The 17,994-nt window shown below is 42.8% G+C and overlaps 1 protein-coding gene across 5 annotated transcripts in view; it reads left to right on the top strand.

Moving 5' to 3' along the window:
- The window catches only part of TRIO (trio Rho guanine nucleotide exchange factor), a 263,757-nt gene that overhangs the window by 9,548 nt on the left and 236,215 nt on the right, over positions 1 to 17,994 (top strand). The window contains exon 1 of one of the 5 annotated variants that reach the window (XM_081014565.1): positions 1,574 to 1,593. The exons of the other annotated variants lie outside the window; for them this stretch is intronic. The gene's annotated coding sequence lies outside the window, so the exon portion shown is untranslated. Of the gene's footprint in view, positions 1 to 1,573; positions 1,594 to 17,994 lie in introns of those variants that run through there. 5 annotated transcript variants of the gene reach the window in all.

Raw genomic sequence — 17,994 nt, 5'->3', positions numbered from 1 at the left:
ACGCTGGCTCCCTCGACCAATAAAGCGAGATGAGCGCTGCAACCCCAGAGTTGTCCGCGACTGGACCTAATGGTCAGGGGTCCCTTTACCTTACTTGAATTCTAGAAGAGCTTTTAAAATCAGGAAATCCTGAGAAGGTTAGAGTAGGGTGCCATATTTAGCAAAATGTCATGCTATAGTTCTTTCTAGCACATTATAACTAAAGGTTTCAGGTGGGTGAATAATGCTGGAATCTTTCTTGAATGTGCAGGGAATTTTTTTTGTATATCGAGGGACATTCTGCAGGGATGTGCTAAGTGCAACCAAAAATGATAACGCTCAAGAAAGAAGTGTCCACGAAATGTCACACTAGTGCAAACAAATTGGGAATTTCTAGTAAATGGTAAGAAACCAAAACTGCTGTTGAACAAGTCTTGAGAGATTTGAGGTGGTGGAGCAATTATTTTGATCTCTCGCAGCTTCATGAACCATGGTTTATGTAGTGGGGAACAAGCATCAGGACCAAGTGCTTCTCTCATGATCCTCCACCTCACGTTCTGGAACTTTATTCCTGACTTTTATTAATCCAGGGTTGCTGTTACTATCTGATCTGTGAACTATTCCTTAATCTTGGGTAGCAAACCAGGATGTCAGCCGATACGCGAGTGAAGGGGAAGAGCACTTGAACCCAAAACTTGTTCCTAGCTTCAGGAACAGCACTTGAGCGTTTTGTCAACGCAGACAAAACACATACTGAGGAACTAACTGGTTTGTGAAGCTGGGAAGGATCACCCAGACCATACCAACATGTGATTTTGTAAGAAAACTCTGGAAAGAATTGGGATGCGGCTGTGTTAGACTAACTGTGAAGGCAGCCCCAAGTGTACCACCCTAAACTATGGAGGAAGGGTAGAACAAAAAAGCAGTGTCATTAATCTAGAGTGTAAATAAGGTCACTGGGCACCTTGTAATTTTACTTTTCCAATTCTTGAAGTGAGGAGAAGCCGCCATTTTGCGGGATTCCTGTCCTCCAAGGCTACGCTGCTCATGAGTAGAGCCAGATTGTTGCCTGACTGGGCTCTTGGAGCTCTTTGTGGCAAAAGGGATGGGTTGGAAGAGGAGCTATGGGAAAGCATAGCCTACTTTTTATGAGCCCAGTCATGTGACCGTTACATCACCATGTGGAGTTTTGAGCTTAGCCATGTGGCTGTTGCATCACAAGAGGAGTGGGTGGGGCTACAGCAGGTTGAGTTTTTCAGCCATCTTTCTCTAGCCTACTGAGCACTTGGTCACTTGCTTACATTGAGGTGAAGTACCCCCATGTGATTCACCACTCCAGCAAAGGACCAGGGCTACTGCTGACTTGATACTCGGGGAAGACACCAAGGAACCATGTACTTCAATGAGGGGCACATGCTTTTCAGGCTCAATTGCAGACATCTCTGTTTAAAGGCATTCTGGAAGTGGGAATGGGCAGAATCTGTTCCTGAAGCCTTGGAGAGCTACTGCTGTTCAGAGTAGGGTAGTACTAGATTAGGGGGTCATTGGGTCAAACTCTACGTAGATCAGCTGCTTGCATGCTTGGTTTGCAGTCGTCTTGCGCAACTAGCGAATGTGAGTATTGCATAGTTTATTTCTAACCTATTTTCTTCTTCGAGGAAAGGCTTGGATATCTTTTTGAAATAATTCTAAATGGTTCTTCATCCCAACAGATTCCCTCAGTGGTGAACAATAATAAGTATTCAATAGAAGCAAAATGTGATTCATCATAAAACAATAAAAGCTAAAAGGCAGCAGCAAAAAGCAAGCACTGTGCTCAAGACAAATGGAGCACCTTTAAAATGCCCGAGTAAGCGAGAAAATCTTAACCTGGCATCTAAAATATTGTAATATTTTTGCCAGTTGAGCCTCCTATGGGAGAGTGTTCCAGAGTTGAGGTTCCATCTCAGGAAAGGTCCTCTCCTTGTTGGGAACGTATTGCAGTTCAGCAAGCGATGGAACCTGGCGAAAGGCCTTAGCTGAACATCTTAATGCGTGAGTAGGACAAACATGGGATGAGCTATAGGGATCCCAAGCTGTTTAGGACATTAAAGTGAATGATTAACACTTTGAATTGCTCCTGGAAGCAGATTTGCACCCAGATTAATTCTTTGAGAATTGGGGTTACACAGCCCCATCTATGCACAGGAACATTTGGATGGACTGAAGCTTTTAAGCCATCTTCAAGGGCAGCCCCTAGCGTAACCCATTACAGTAGTCCAACTGGGTGGGCACCAGAGTATGGCTCACCATAGCTTAGCAATCCCTACCCAGGAATTCTAAGCGTACACAACTGTTCAGTTCTGTCGGTGGCTGTTGGTTACAATAGTCCCAGACAAATACCGTACTTTTCTGTCTGTAAGACGAGGTTTTTTTCTTTAAAAACCATGTTAAAAATTGGGGATAGTCTTATACATGGGTTGTGCATTGTGGGGATGTGGGATTGGTGGCTGCAACAAGTTGGAGAATGTTGTTGGTGGCTGCGTCCAGGGGCTGGTGTTGATTGGCTGTCGTTGTGACAATTGGGCGGTCGATTTGCTTCTTTTTTTGACGAAGGGACAGAGGATAGGTGGCTTTTGCAATGCCGGCAGCGGCGGATTAAGGAACATATACATTTCCCCCTAAATAAATAGGTTACCTCGATAGCCTTGGTGCATTTCTGTGTTTGATTCAGCAAGGGAAATTTCTAAGTTCTAAACAGAAATCTAAAGCCAGTTCTTTTTGTGTAACTTTTATTATTTCGAAAGCTTGAGGTGCTTCCCCCCACCCCTAATTAAAACAGGGATTGGTGTGTGAGTCGGAACTGCGAGAGGGGAAAAAATAAAAATAAAATGGTGCTTCTGTTAATGCTTCTGAAACGACAAGTTGTGTTTTACCAGAAATCTCCTGCAGAGAATTATTAGCACTTCATTTTTATATTTCTGGGAAGCGTATATCTGTGTGGATGCCTTCCAAAAACATTAACTCTTTAGGAAGAAAAACCTGTTGTGGTTTTCATTACCAATATGGGAAAACATTTTGGATCTTCAGAGCAGAGCTTGGGCCTGTTTCTTACTGTGAGGGGTTGCCACAGTGAGAAGGAGGATGCTAGGCTAGATGTGCTGTTGTTGTGATCCATCTGGCTGGTAATGTTCATCTGTATCCTGGTTCTGGTCTTGTATGTCTTCTTTAGCCTGAAAGTTCTCACATCCCAGAATGTTCCTCCACATGGAAAATTGCTTCTTGCTTTTTCTTCAGGTGTCTGCAGAGGGTTCTTCCTGGGTGGGAGAGCTGTCCAGAGAACAGGGGCCATAGCAAAGACCCGCTTCCATGTTGCTTCTAGATGGGCACAGTTAGCGGAATCTCCTTTGATGATCTGGGTGACCACAAAGGTGTCTCTTGGGGAAGGTGGTCCCACTCAATCACCTGGTTCCAAGTTGTTCGTGTGTGTTACTAGCAAGAGATGGAAAGAAGATAAAGTCCTCTCCGGAGAAGAATGGCAGATTAAGTTGATGGATTATGCCGAAATGGCAAAAATGACCGGAAGAATCAGAAATCGGGAAGACTAAAATTTTAATAAATGATAAATTATTTCCCCATTCTCTATCTTAAGAACCATTGTAAACAGTTAAAATTGTCAGTAGAATTGGAACAACACTTGTAGTTTAATGGTGGATTTTGGATATAATGGAGATGTAAAAGATTTGGGTTATTATAAAAGATTCAGGAGGTAATGACTAACAATAGGACCCACAAAGGGGAGGAGGGAAGTCCAGGAGATCCTTTGGAATCTTGTTTTTATGTTGTATGTTGAAGATGTGATTGTAAAACTAATTTGAAAAGCCACTGCATTCTGAACTAGCTCTAGTTTCCAAACCATGCTCAGGAGTTCATAAACAGTATTCCAGTTGCAGAGTTCCCAGTGTGCGACCGCAGTCGCTAAGCTCTCTCTGTTCAAGAAAGGGCAGTTGATGTGTCAACCAAAGGTGACCATCTATTCTCCTTTCCTAGTGATAATAGTGGAACCTGGAGAAACCCCCCCCCCCACAGTATGGTCATTGGGAAGCTCTCTAGCTCGTTTCATTATGTGCAGAAGTTCCAGGTCCAATCTCCTTTATTTCTAGGCATCAATTCAGGTCACGCATAGCTTGTTTTGGACAAGTAGAACTGGTTGTCATCAGTGCAACGTTCAAAATTCACCAGGCGTATTTTGGCGTCTAGCTTATATACCTGAGTTTCTAGTCTTGCATCATTGTACAGTGATACCTTGGTTCTCAAACTTAATCCGTTCCAGGAGTCTGTTCCAAAACTAAGGTATGCTTTCCCATAGAAAGTAATGCAAAACGGATCAATCCGTTCCAGACTTTTATAAACAACCCCTAAAACAGCAATTTAACATTAATTTTACCCTCTAATGAAACCGTTGATCCATAAAATGAAAGCAATTATCAGTGTCTTGCACTATAAAATAAATAAGACAGTATTGTAGATGATAAAAATAAAAATTGTTATTTTTTCTTACCTGCACTGATGATAGTTATTGTTTGGATGGGGGGCTTTTATCCGTTTCTACAGTCACACAATCAATCGATCAGTAGCTGAACTGGGTTCCACACAGTCACAAAAACAAATTAACTGAAAAAGCCTCAAAAACAAAAGCGCAAAATAAATAGCAAAAACAAAAGCGCCAAACTTAATCTGTTTGACTTCCGAAATGTTCGAAAACCAAGGCGCAGCTTCCGATTGGTGCAGGCACCCCGGAAACAATAGCCGACAGCCACATTGGACGCTCGGCTTCCGAAAAACGGAACACTGACTTCTGGGTTTTCGGCATTTGGGAACCAAGGCGTTTGAGAACCAAGGTACCACTGTACTCCAAAATCTCCTAATGACAGCTCCCTGCATCTTAATATTAGATAGCATCTGAGTTACAACAGCCATACTGTACCATCAAGGTCCGTATTGGCTCCAGTTATCCCTCTCTGCCGGTCTCCCATCCCACTTGCCTTGAGAAGAATAGGGAAATTGGCAGTCAACCCATTGCAAGTCAGAACTAAAATTTAGGAGGAGTTTAGGCTCAGTTTATAATGGGACCTCCCACTTCCAAAATTTGCCGTCATCGGTAGCAACTATTTTCTTATTTCTCCCACATGATAGCGTCTAGGTTGAGTCTTTCCTATGGATACTTTGCTTACTGGCAAGCCACCCAATCAAAAGCATTGTGAAAATGAAGGATTCTGTTGCATATTGTACCACTTTTCTCAACGGGATGCAAAAAGAATAAAGCGTTGTTGTTGTTGTTGTTTAGTCATTTAGTCGTGTCCGACTCTTCGTGACCCCATGGACCAGAGCACGCCAGGCACTCCTATCTTCCACTGCCTCCCGCAGTTTGGTCAAACTCATGCTGGCAGCTTCGAGAACACTATCCAACCATCTCGTCCTCTGTCGTCCCCTTCTCCTTGTGCCCTCCATCTTTCCCAACATCAGGGTCTTTTCCAGAGAGTCTTCTCTTCTCATGAGGTGGCCAAAGTATTGGAGCCTCAGCTTCAGGATCTGTCCTTCCAGTGAGCACTCAGGGCTGATTTCCTTAAGAATGGATACGTTTGATCTTCTTGCAGTCCATGGGACTCTCAAGAGTCTCCTCCAGCACCATAATTCAAAAGCTTAAGGGCCCTCAATTTTCGCCCTCCCTGCCCAGCCTGTTTTCTGTGAAACATAGGTAGGGAGTTCTCTGCCGCAGCTAAACTTGAAGTTCTAAATGGAAGTAGGTAGGAAGAAGGACTGTGATTCAGTTTGCTACCAGCCCCTGGAAAGCTGAATCACTTTGTTCAGGAAAAATGCGGCATGACTAGGAAGTGATTCATAGTGCTGGTGACTTCCTTGCAGCTCTGGTTTAGATGCTCACTGTTATAGAAGGAGAAAAGGGGGGACTGGAAGGGGAGGAAAATTTGGGTTGAAAAAGAGACTCCAGTTCTGCATGGAACTGGCGGAAATAACTGGCAGAATCCGAGACCAGGGAGAAGAGTCGGTGGAAGAAAACTGGAAAAAATTTAAAGACTATTTACAGAAACACTGTAAAATTAATGAATGTTAGAAGGATGCTGGAATGAAGTTATATGGCTTTAGCAGAAATGTTATAAAGAATTAAGTAAAAATAGACTGTTAATGGGCTAAAGGGGAAAAAAATAAGGTTAGATTGTGTTAAGATAAGTTATGGGACAAAAACTGAGAAAGATGGAAAGGATTTGCTGAAATAGCTAGTTGAACAAGAATACAAAAAAGGGAGATGTGAGGAGGTCGTTGAAACAAGTAAATGAAAGATAAGATATGGAAATATTGGATGCGTTTTTAATTATTTCTGTTTTTGTTTTGTTAAAATAAGTAGTGTTTTCTGTTTTATATGTATTGTATTGTATTGTGTTGTTTTGCTTTGTTTAACTTTCTTTTTTCTTTCTGTAATTCCTAAACTCTTAATAAATATTATTTAAAAAAGAAAAAGAAAAAGAGACTCCAGTTTGCGCCTTTAGACTGCACGAGCTATTCTGTTTTTTTTCTTGCTGGGGGAAGTGGGCAACGCTTTCTTTCACACGGGGGTGGAAATGAGTCAGTGCAGCCAGGTAGGGAACATGCAAGCTGACTTTTGGCTAGTGGGAGTGTATCTGCGACACCAACCCACCTTTCAATAATGTGAGTGTCTTAAGAACTGTGATTTTTGCAGACCAGATGGCTTTTTTGGGTTGGGCTTTTATTATTACACGTGTTTCCGGCTTTCTTTTTTTTAGTGTTTTGTGCTAGGTTAGGGTGGGTCCTAAATTCTACTAGCTGCAGTGCTTTTGCTCTAGGGGAAAAAAAAGGGACTGTTGCTGCATACCCTTGCGTTGAGTTGAGTTGGTGGTGGTGCTGTGGTCTAAACCACTGAACCTCTTGGGCTTGCCGATCAGAAGGTCGGCAGTTTGAAACCCTGTGATGGGGTGAGCTCTCGTTACTCTGTCCTAGCTCCTGCAAACCCAGCAGTTTGAAAGCACACGAGTGCAAGCAGATAAATAGGTACCTCTGCAGCGGGAAGGTAAACAGCATTTCTGTGCACTCTGATTTCCATCATAGCATTCCTATTGTGCCAGAAGTGGTTTAGTCATGCTGGCCACATGACCCAGAAAGCTGTCTGCGGACAAACGCCGGATCCCTCGGACTGAAAGTGAGATGAGAGCCGCAAATCTTTAGTCACCTTTGACCGGACTTAACCGTCCAAGACTCCTTTACTTTTATACCTTTTACCCTTGAGTACCCCCTGGAAAAAAACATTGGTAGTAACTACTGAGGGACATGTCATGCTCCTTCTGGGGTCATTTGTCCACCTTTGGTCCCCACCCTGCACTTTGCTGTCACCTGGGGGCGCCTGCTTTGCACTTGTAGGTTCCCCACATGGTGTATAATGAAGGTGCCCGGTGAACTTCCCTGGGGAGAACATTCCACAGATGGGGAGCCATTGAAGAAAAGGCCCGTTCTCATGTTGCCACCTTCTGGACCTCACAAAGGAGATGCATGAAGAAGGGCCTCAGAAGATGATCTCTCTTTTTTTAAAAAAAATGATATTTATTAAGGTTTCCAAAAAGAAAGGTTACATATATATAAAAAAAAGAAAAAAAGAAAAAATTCAGAAAAAATAAAAAAAGACTTAAAAAACAAATCAATCTTTCCATGCCTTACATTTCATTTCATTTACTTGTTTCCCTGACCTCCTCACGCCTCCCTTTTTTGTATTCCAGTTCTGTTAATTAATTCAGCAATTCCTTTCCCTCTTTGTTTTTATCTTAATCCTTTAACTTAATATATTATAGCTTTAGGTTCTCTCCTGTTAACAATCCATTTTTACATACACCTTATAACATTACTGCTAAAACCACTTAACTTCATTCTGACATCATTCTAACATTCATTAATTTTACAGTATTTCTGTAAATAGTCTTTAAATTTCTTCCAATCTTCTTCCACCGACTCTTCTCCCTGGTCACGGATTCTGCCAGTCATTTCCACCAATTCCATGTAGTCCATCACCTTCATCTGCCATTCTTCCAGAGTCGGTAGATCTTGTGTCTTCCAATACTTTGCAATAAGTATTCTTGCTGCTGTTGTGGCATACATAAAGAAAGTTCTGTCCTTCTTTGGCACCATTTGGCCGACCATGCCCAGGAGAAAGGTCTCTGGTTTCTTCAGAAAGGTATATTTAAATACCCTTTTCATTTCATTATAAATCATCTCCCAGAAAGCCTTAATCCTTGGGCACGTCCACCAAAGGTGAAAGAATGTACCTTCGGTTTCTTTACATTTCCAACATTTATTATCGGGCAAATGATAGATTTTTGCAAGCTTGACTGGTGTCATGTACCACCTGTATATCATTTTCATAATATTTTCTCTTAAGGCATTACATGCCGTAAACTTCATACCTGTGGTCCATAACTGTTCCCAGTCAGCCATCATTATGTTATGTCCAACATCTTGTGCCCATTTAATCATAGCAGATTTCACCATTTCATCCTGAGTATTCCATTTCAACAGCAAGTTATACATCTTTGACAAAATCTTGGTTTTGGGTTCTAACAGTTCTGTTTCCAATTTTGATTTTTCCACCTGGAAGCCAATTTTCTTGTCCAAATTATATGTCTCTATTATCTGATAATAATGAAGCCAATCTCGCACTTTATTTTTTAGTTTTTCAAAACTCTGCAATTTCAATCTGTCTCCCTCTTGTTCCAAAATTTCCCAATATTTCGGCCATTTGGCCTCCATATTGAGCTTTTTCTGAGCCTTCGCTTCCATCGGTGATAACCACCTTGGGGTTTTATTTTCAAGTAAGTCCTTGTATCTTATCCAGACATTAAACAATGCTTTCCTGACAATATGATTTTTAAATGCTTTATGTGCTTTGACCTTATCATACCACAAATATGCATGCCATCCAAATACATTATTAAAACCTTCTAAATCCAAAATGTCTGTGTTTTCAAGAAGTAGCCACTCTTTCAGCCAGCAAAAAGCTGCTGATTCATATTAAAGTTTAAGGTCTGGCAGGGCAAATCCACCTCTTTCCTTTGCATCCGTTAGTATTTTAAATTTTATTCTAGGCTTCTTGCCCTGCCAGACAAATCTAGAAATATCTCTCTGCCACTTCTTGAAGCAATCCATTTTATCCAAAATTTGCAATGTTTGAAACCAAAACAACATTCTAGGCAATACATTCATTTTTATCGCAGCAATACGGCCTAGCAGTGAAAGCTTCAAATTTGACCAGATTTCTAAATCTTTTTTCACTTCAGTCCAGCATTTTTCATAATTGTCTTTAAATAGATTCCCATTTTTTGCTGTCATATTAATCCCCAGGTATTTCACTTTCTTAACCACTGTTAAGCCTGTCTCATTCTGAAACCTCTCTCTCTCAATCGCTGTTAAATTTTTTTCTAAAACCTTTGTTTTGGACTTATTCAGTTTAAATCCTGCAACCTGACCAAATTCTTGAATCAGTTCCAAAACTCTTTTGGTACTAGATTCTGGCTCCTGTAATGTCAGTACTAAGTCATCTGCAAATGCTCTCAATTTGTACTGTTTAGCTCCGACTTGTATACCTTTAACCAATTGGTCCCTTCTAATCATGTTCAGCAGGACCTCCAGGACCAATATAAAAAGCAATGGGGAGATTGGGCAACCTTGTCGTGTCCCTTTTTCTATCTTAAATTCCTCCGTCACCACGTTATTAACAATTAATTTAGCCTTTTGTTCTCAGGGTCCCGGGTCCAGGTAGGTTCATATGGAAAGAGCTGGTCCTTGAGGTATTGCAGTCCTGAGCCGTTTAAAGCTTTATAGGCCAAAACCAGCACTTTGAATTGGGCCCAGAAACTAATTGGTATCCAGTGCAGTCAGACCAGGATCGGTGTAATATGCTCAAACCATCTTGCTCTGGTGAGGAACCTGGCCGCTGAATTCTGCAGTAACTGAAGTTTCCACACCATATTCCGAGGCAGTCCTACGTATGCTTTACAGCAATCTAACCTTGAGGTTACCAGAGCATAGACTACAATAGTTAGGCTATTGTAGGGGTGTAGCTGGGCCACTAGCCAAAGCTGATGGAAGGCACTCCAGGCCACTGAGGCCACCTGAGCCTCAAGTGACAGCAAAGAATCCAGGATTATCCCCAAGTTATGAACCCTGCTCCTTTAGAGGAAGGATAACCCCATTAAGAGCACGCAATCTCCCACCCATCCGATCTGGTTCTATTGTGTAGAATAGCCTCCCTCCTTCAGATCTTCTGCACCTCATGAGGAGTAGGAGAAGGAGGAGGAGTTTGGACTTGATATCCCACCTTTAACTCCCCTTAAGGAGTCTCAGCGTGGCTAACTATCTCCTTTCCATTCCTCCCTCACAACAGACACTCTGTGAGGTGAGTGAGGCTGAGCAACTTCAGAGAAGTGTGACTAGCGCAAGGTCACCCAGCAGCTGGATGTGGAGGAGCGGGGACATGAACCCGGTTCACCAGATTACGAGTCCACCACTCTTAACCACTATGCCATGCTTGGCCTGGTTGTTGGGTCCTGTTTGCTCCATTACACGATTGTGATAACTTGAGGAGATACAGTGGTACCTCGGGTTACAGACGCTTCAGGTCACAGACTCCACTAACCTAGAAATAGTACCTTGGGTTAAGAACTTTGCTTCAGGATGAGAACAAAAATGGCGCTGTGGCAGCGGGAGGCCCCATTAGCTAAAGTGGTACAGTGGTGCCCCGCAAGACGAATGCCTCGCAAGACGGAAAACTCGCTAGACGAAAGGGTTTTCCGTTTTTTGAGCTGCTTCGCAAGACGAATTTCCCTATGGGCTTGCTTCGCAAGACGAAAACGTCTTGCAAGTTTGTTTCCTTTTTCTTAACACCGTTAATACAATTGCGACTTGACTTCGAGGAGCAACTCATAGAACGCAGTGTACATAGTAGCCTTTTTTGAGGTTTTTAAAGACTTTGGTGATTTTTGAAGCTTTTCCAAAACTTCTTTTGCAGCCATTTGGTAAGTTAAGCTTTTAAAACTTTTTTTGGGGGGGTTGGATTTTGGGTTGGGGTGTTTGGAATTCAAGGACTTGGTGTTGGGGAGGGGTTTGCAAGAATCTGGAAGCTTGTGGTTTTTTTTCTGCATTTTAATGATTTTCTGTGACCATTGGGCCACTCTGCTGTTTTTTTTTTAAATTTCTGGATTTGAATTTCTGTGTGCTGGGTGGCTGGGGGAACAGTTGGGGAGGGGTTTGCAAGAATCTGGAAGCTTGTGTTTTTCCCCCTGCATTTTTATGATTTTCTGTGACCATTGGGCCACTCTGCTGTTTTTTTAAAAAAATTCTGGATTAGAATTTATGTGTGCTGGGTGGCTGGGGGAACAGTTGGGGAGGGGTTTGCAAGAATCTGGAAGCTTGTGTTTTTTTCCTGCATTTTTATGATTTTCTGTGACCATTGGGCAACTCTGCGGTTTTTTTAAAAAAAATCTGGGTTTGAATTTTGAAATGCTCTTTACAGTATGTGTGACTTTAAAGAGCACTTAATAAACTCTTGTTGTACCAAATTTGGCTTTGTTTGGCCTTTTTTTGACCATAGGAACGCATTAATTGATTTTCAATGCATTCCTATGGGAAACCGTGCTTCGCAAGATGAAAAATTCGCTAGACGAAAAAATTCACGGAACGAATTAATTTCGTCTTGCGAGGCACCACTGTACCCCAGGTTAAGAACAGTTTCAGATTAAGAATGGACCTCCAGAACGAATTAAGTCCTTAACCCGAGGTACCACTGTAATGACTGAAGGGGGCTTATGAAGCTCATCAAGTGGCTTTGGGCCAGCTACCGTCTCATGGCTTGACGTACCTTGATGGTTGTGAGCCTAAAATGAGACAATCTTTTTGGACACTTCCCTGAGCTTGTAGAAAGGGCAGGTTAGGAACAGAATACATTTGTATATGTGTGTTTGTCTGCTGCCCTTTTTGCATGCGACGAAAACGTCAGCATTTGGTCTGACTAAGAGGAACATAATGTATGTCTGGCTTTAATCTGGTCGCTCATGTCAGAAAGCAATTTCTTCACCAGGTTAGCTGCAGATAGGAGCAAACTACTGTCCTGTGTCCATGACTTTAAGCAAGAGTCTGGCTCCAACTATAAAAGGGCGGTGTGGGGAAAACAAAATAGTTTCATAGCTCCTACAGCTAAGTGCCTACTCCGTCGCTTTGACCATGGAGGTGGAAAAGCCAGGTGAGATGTGGTCCAGGAACGAGCCCCTTTGTCTGCCTAAGGACAGGTCTTGTTCTCTTCACCCCTTTAGGGGAAGTGTTGAGGTAGAACTCCCTACAGTGATGAGCTTTCTAGGATCTCTTCCTGATAGATTGATCTGCTGTGGGTGGGAATACTGTTACTTGACATTAGCTCTTGCCTGATGTCTGGAGAGGAAAGTGCTGTTGCACTTGAGTCCTGCTAATGGACTTCCTATAGTCATCTACGCCAGTGTGGTGTAGTGGTTAAGAGCGGTAGACTCGTAATCTGGGGAACTGGGTTTGCGTCTCCGCTCCTCCACATGCAGCTGCTGGGTGACCTTGGGCCAGTCACACTTCTCTGAAGTCTCTCAGCCTCACTCACCTCACAGAGTGTTTGTTGTGGGGGAGGAAGGGAAAGGAGAATGTTAGCCGCTTTGAGACTTCCTTCGGGTAGTGATAAAGCAGGATATCAAATCCAAACTCTTCTTCTTCTTTTTCTTCCTTTGTCAACTCAGGATGGGCCACTTTCCTGGTCTGTCAAGCAGTTCTTACATTCCACTTTGCAGCAAGAAACATGGAGGGCTCCAGATTCGAGGTGGTGATCTTCCTAGGACAGAACCCTTCCATTCTTGATTTCATGTCTCTTCTGGACCACACAGGGGCCCGTGAATGTCCTCAACCAGCTTGCTACTGGTGAATATGTCTTTTAATCTGGTGCGATGAGCTCAGTGCAACATTGGTTAGGGCTAGGCGATATCTGGTTTTCAACATTGCGATCTATCACCAGCTAAACATCACGATCCACTGGTATATCACAGTGTTTGAAATAAGGATGGAGCTATGTAGATGCATTGTCTGGCTTCCTGATTCGTGATATATTGCCAGGTCAGGAATTTCAAAACCGATATCAGGATATGGACTTCAGACCAGTTTTGGACGATATATTGGTGTATCGCCCAGCCCTAACATTGGGTAGAGTTCTTGTCCTCAAGACTTTGGAGAAAGGCAGGGGATCTTCCTTCCAAAATAGCAGTGAAGTAGTGAGGGAGTTTCTAGATCTCAGCATGGCATCTAGGGGGAAGACTTTGTCCCTTTCTCAAGTAGTGGTGGGGAGGTGGCAGGGTTCGTGATGAGCGTAAGTTTTAGCGGACTACCAGGGCCAGCAACTCATTCTCCATACAATAAGACAAATCTGTGTTCAGGAGGCTCAGAGAAGGTAGGTCCCTGGAGATTTAACTCCCCTACAGGGATCAGTCTGTCTCAGTGTGAGAAATCCTCTTTCCCTGCCACAGTGTGTGGAAAGGTTTTCGCCGGGTAAAACATACCATTTAGGCTTGATGAATGAAAATAGCTACTAAGGTTTAAAAGGAGATGAGGATTCCTTGAACTTCAGCTGTTAGCTCTGATTGCTGTGCTTTGCTTGTTATGTGGTTCAGAGCACACAAATGGACTGCGGAATGTAGAACGAAAGCATTAAAGGCATTGGGGGAGGAGCTGCTGGAAAGATTAATATAATAATATTAATAATAATCCCACAACCCACCCACTTGCCTGTTAGATGTCTGGGAGAATACCTACAGCAAGCAAAAGGATTATGAAAGATGGGCAGTGTTTTACCGTGAGATGAAAGGTTTAAAGAGATAAGATTCTGAAGCGACCAGCCTTGTTTATCCAGGCTAGTCCCTATTAAGTTGCAAGCCCATCCATTAGTGCGATATGTCCAGTAAAGACAACTGTATGGGAAGAATGTCTCGGATGCTTAGTGTGCAGTTTAGGAGACAATATAGCTTTTGTGTGTTAATGGCTTTCGGAACTGGCTTGCCAAATAGCTACACGACTAGAGATGAGAGTGTCTGGGGGAATAAAACAAAAAGAATACCAGGATGCTTGTGTGTGAGAGAGAGAAAGAGAGAGGGGAGGGGGCATGTCTGTCTTCTTTCTCTGCTTACCCCTACCTTGCGAACCAGTGTTTGTAGAAATTATTTCACGTCACGGACATAAGAACCATTTTTCTGGAACATGACCAATCTCCAGGCTTACAATGTGTTTTTAATGCACTCACCATTTACATATGGAATGTTTTAGATACTAAAACATTGCTTTCCTCTCCAACCCTTTCTCTTCTCCTTTGTTATTGAAATGTTGAGTGTCTGGTGCTTGCTGTACGTTTTTGCTCCTGAATCTATAAAGTCCCATATACACCGACATAGTAGCAGTCATACAGAACAGGCACCAAATGCTACAGGTTTGTGACTGGGGTTGCAATCGTAGCCCGACCTACCTGGGAATAAACCCCATAGAAATCAGTGAGACCCACTTCTGAACAGCTGTGGCAAGGAGTAAGACTTGTGCTGTAAGCTTAGTCTTGCTGTAAAATAGTCCTTTTTTCTTAATTTGACGTGAGCAACTCCCTGGCATATGGGGCAGGGGGTGTATGTCAGACTTGGTACATCTCTCTCCCATTTACCCCAATGGCATTATGACTAGAAGGTAGATCCCATTTTTTATTCTCTACCTTGAAACGGGGAAAGTTCTTGCGTTCCCCTTTTGAAATGGTTTCTGTACTTTCCTGAGATATTTCCCTATTTCAAGAAAATGTATTTCTTGTTTCAGTATTCTTTAGTAACTAACCGGTTCTTTAAAAATGCCCACTCATCCTGCAGCTGGCTTCCTCCTAAGGAACAAGAAACGTGAAGGGAACAAAGCCTGTGTGTGTGTGTGTGTGTGTGTTCAAATGTGTAAAAATTGCTTATGTACAGGTGGCAGATCGTTTGAAATGAAATACACCATCTTCTTAAGCTCCTTAGCATAGCTTAATTTTGACAAAAGCTGTTTATGTATGACCTTACTGCCCCCTTTTTATTCCGGAGGGAGGGAACTAGAAAATAATGGCTTTTCCATGTCTTCTGGGACAGATTTGCTCTGTTATCTATTGATTCGCACTGTTTGACCATGTAAAAACTGGACTAATACTGTGATTTTCACCTTCCTGAAGTTACTTCATCTTTGTGAACAAACAGAAAATCCTGGGAATTTTCTGCCCCATTCCCAGTTCTGAACCACAGTAAGGAGAATATGATCCAGATTCTTGGTATGTTCCCAGTTGATGTCAAGGAGAGGCACTTGAGGATTCTCTTTGGACCTCATTCAGTTATTTTTGGCTTGTAGTTTTGCTGCTTCTAATCAGAGCAGAATCCAAACTTCTGTTGTGTTTTAAAAAATGGAGGGGGTGAAGCATGCATACTCTCATCTGTATTTTACGTGCTTTGTGGCTGAGGTACATAAATGCTATCTGGAAACTGAATTACCTTCTTTAGGTTACTTTGACATGCCCGTCTGGATTTAGCTGGTATTAAAACTGCATGGGGAGGTGGGGGAACATTATGGCTGCGTGGCAACACAACGTCAACTGTGGTTTAGTGTTAACATGAACAAGCCTAAGGCTTAGGTGCTCCCCCATTCCTCTAGTTTGCCCACAACAAGGATATTGAAAGCTTTTGTGTCTACTTTTAATTAACTTCAATTCTGTGTTATGTCCAAACGTAGACAAAACTGTGGTTAGTATTTGCTTATGGCTTACTGAAACAAGCCAACTTCAAACTAGGATCTACAGAGTTTGGCTTGTTTTAACAAACCCTTGTTAATATTAACCACAGTTTAGGGTGTAACAGTAAACTGCGGTTAAATGAAAACACCACTTGTGGTTCCACCAGAAGAACAGGGAGGGTGGAGAGCACACAAGCCAGAGACATAACATGAAACAGCAGCTTAGCATCACATTCGAATCGGGTGATTGACCAGACTCGCGCTGGAACAAAAGTTCCCCTAACAGTAATCTGTACCTTGGATTATGACTTTGGCCTGCCTACATAAATGGAGCATCATATGAAAAAAGCTGTTCCTGTACCACTTCAGAATGCAGATGTAGGATGTATATTTAAAAACTGCTTTATGGAAGAAGCAGCCAACAACAGTTTCTTTATGGATATTTATACTCTGTAAATGGCCCTGTAAGCTACAACTTAAATTTCCTAAGTGGGTGTGGGGTGGGAGGAGGAAATTTAAGAAATTGGTGAGGGAACAAGAAACGAGCAACTTCAGTTACACCATATTGAGATTCGTTTCATTTGGGGAATGAGTTTCAGAAGTGAAGCCTTGCAGGACAGAGGTTATGGCCTGGGATATGAAGGTAAGGGGTATTAGTTCTGGGAGAAGTTTCCAATCAGAAATATATCAGCAATCCTTTGATTGCCTTGTTGCACTGGAACGAACGCCATTTGTGATTGCTGTTTTGCGATAATTTTTTCACGAAGTGGTTATGTGCCGATTGCGATTATCATCACTTGTGTTTATATGTGTACTGGCCTTTGTACGAGAGGAAATATTGAAGCGTTTTTCTCAAGACGTTCCATGTTCTGGCTTAGTACATTTATTTAATTACTGTTTCGTCTAACTCAGTAGCCTGAAACCTGAGGTTTTGAGGATGGTTCTTCCTGTTCACTGATGCTATTGCTTACTGGTTTATATGAAAAAGACCATTATCTGCCTTTCTCTGAAGATTCTGGCTGATTTCATCATGGCCGAGGACTGTTGTATTCTTTCATTTCCTTTTGGGCGTTGGGAGCGTTAGTTTGTTATCCAGCTTTGCCCAAACAAACCTTGTGCGTTGCTAAAAATAGGACACTCTGGGTGCCAACTTTCTCTTTGAGTCATGTCCTACACGGGTCATTCAAAAGAGGGAAACTTGTGTGAGAGAGATGGAGAGAAAGGGAGCAGCTGCAACTGTAGACTAATGACTTTGACATCGTTCTTGAACGCCTAAGTGTAAATGATGTGCATCTGTTGGGTGTGGCCCTATTTTTGTAATCATTCATTGATTTTGTTATAAAAGGTAAAGGTAAAGGACCCCTGGACCGTCAAAGGTGACTATGGGGTTGCAGTGCTCATCTCGCTTTCAGGCCGAGGGAGCCAGTGTTTTTCCACAGACAGCTTTCTGGGTCATGCGGCCGGAATGACTAAACCGCTTCTGGTGGAATGGAACACTGTGATGGAAACCAGAGTGCACAGAAATGCTGTTTACCTTCCCGCTATTTATCTACTTGCACTGGAGTGCTTTCGAACTGCTAGGTTGGCAGAATCTGGAACAGGGCAACAGGAGCTCACCCTGTCGCAGGGATTCAAACCGCTGACCTTCTGATTGGTAAACCCAAGAGGCTCAGTGGTTTAGACCACAGCGCCCCCCTTTCCCCATGTGTGTGATAAATACGTACTGCTGTGGCGGGAAGGTAAATAGGGTTTCTGTGCACTGTGGCTTCCGTCACGGTGTTCTGTTGTGCCAGAAGCAATTTAGTCCTGCCGGCCACATGACCCGAAAAGCTGTCTGTGGACAAACGCCGGCTCCCTCGGCTTGAAAGCAAGATGAGCGCCGCAACCCCATAGTCGCCTTTGACTGGACTTAACCGTCCAGGGGGTCCTTTATTTAGTTATATACCTGGACATCAAGGAGATAGGATGTTGTGGTCACAAATGCCCATTGCTGGATCGGGATGCTGGCCTTTTAGATCAAGAGGCAAATGTTCTTGCAGTGGACTCTTAGAAGTGGGTACATTAGCTGTAGATCGGCATCAGCAACCCTTTTAACCCATGGGCCGGTCCACTGCCCACCAGACAATGTGGTGGACTGGACTATATTTTGAAAAAAATAATGAACGAATTCCTGTG

The sequence above is a fragment of the Podarcis pityusensis genome, assembly GCF_964106645.2.
Source record: "Podarcis pityusensis genome assembly, chromosome: 7".
In the NCBI taxonomy this organism is placed as follows: Eukaryota; Metazoa; Chordata; class Lepidosauria; order Squamata; family Lacertidae; genus Podarcis; species Podarcis pityusensis.
The sequence above is the reverse complement of the archived record's forward strand: the minus strand, read 5'-3'. Positions and strand labels throughout refer to the sequence as shown.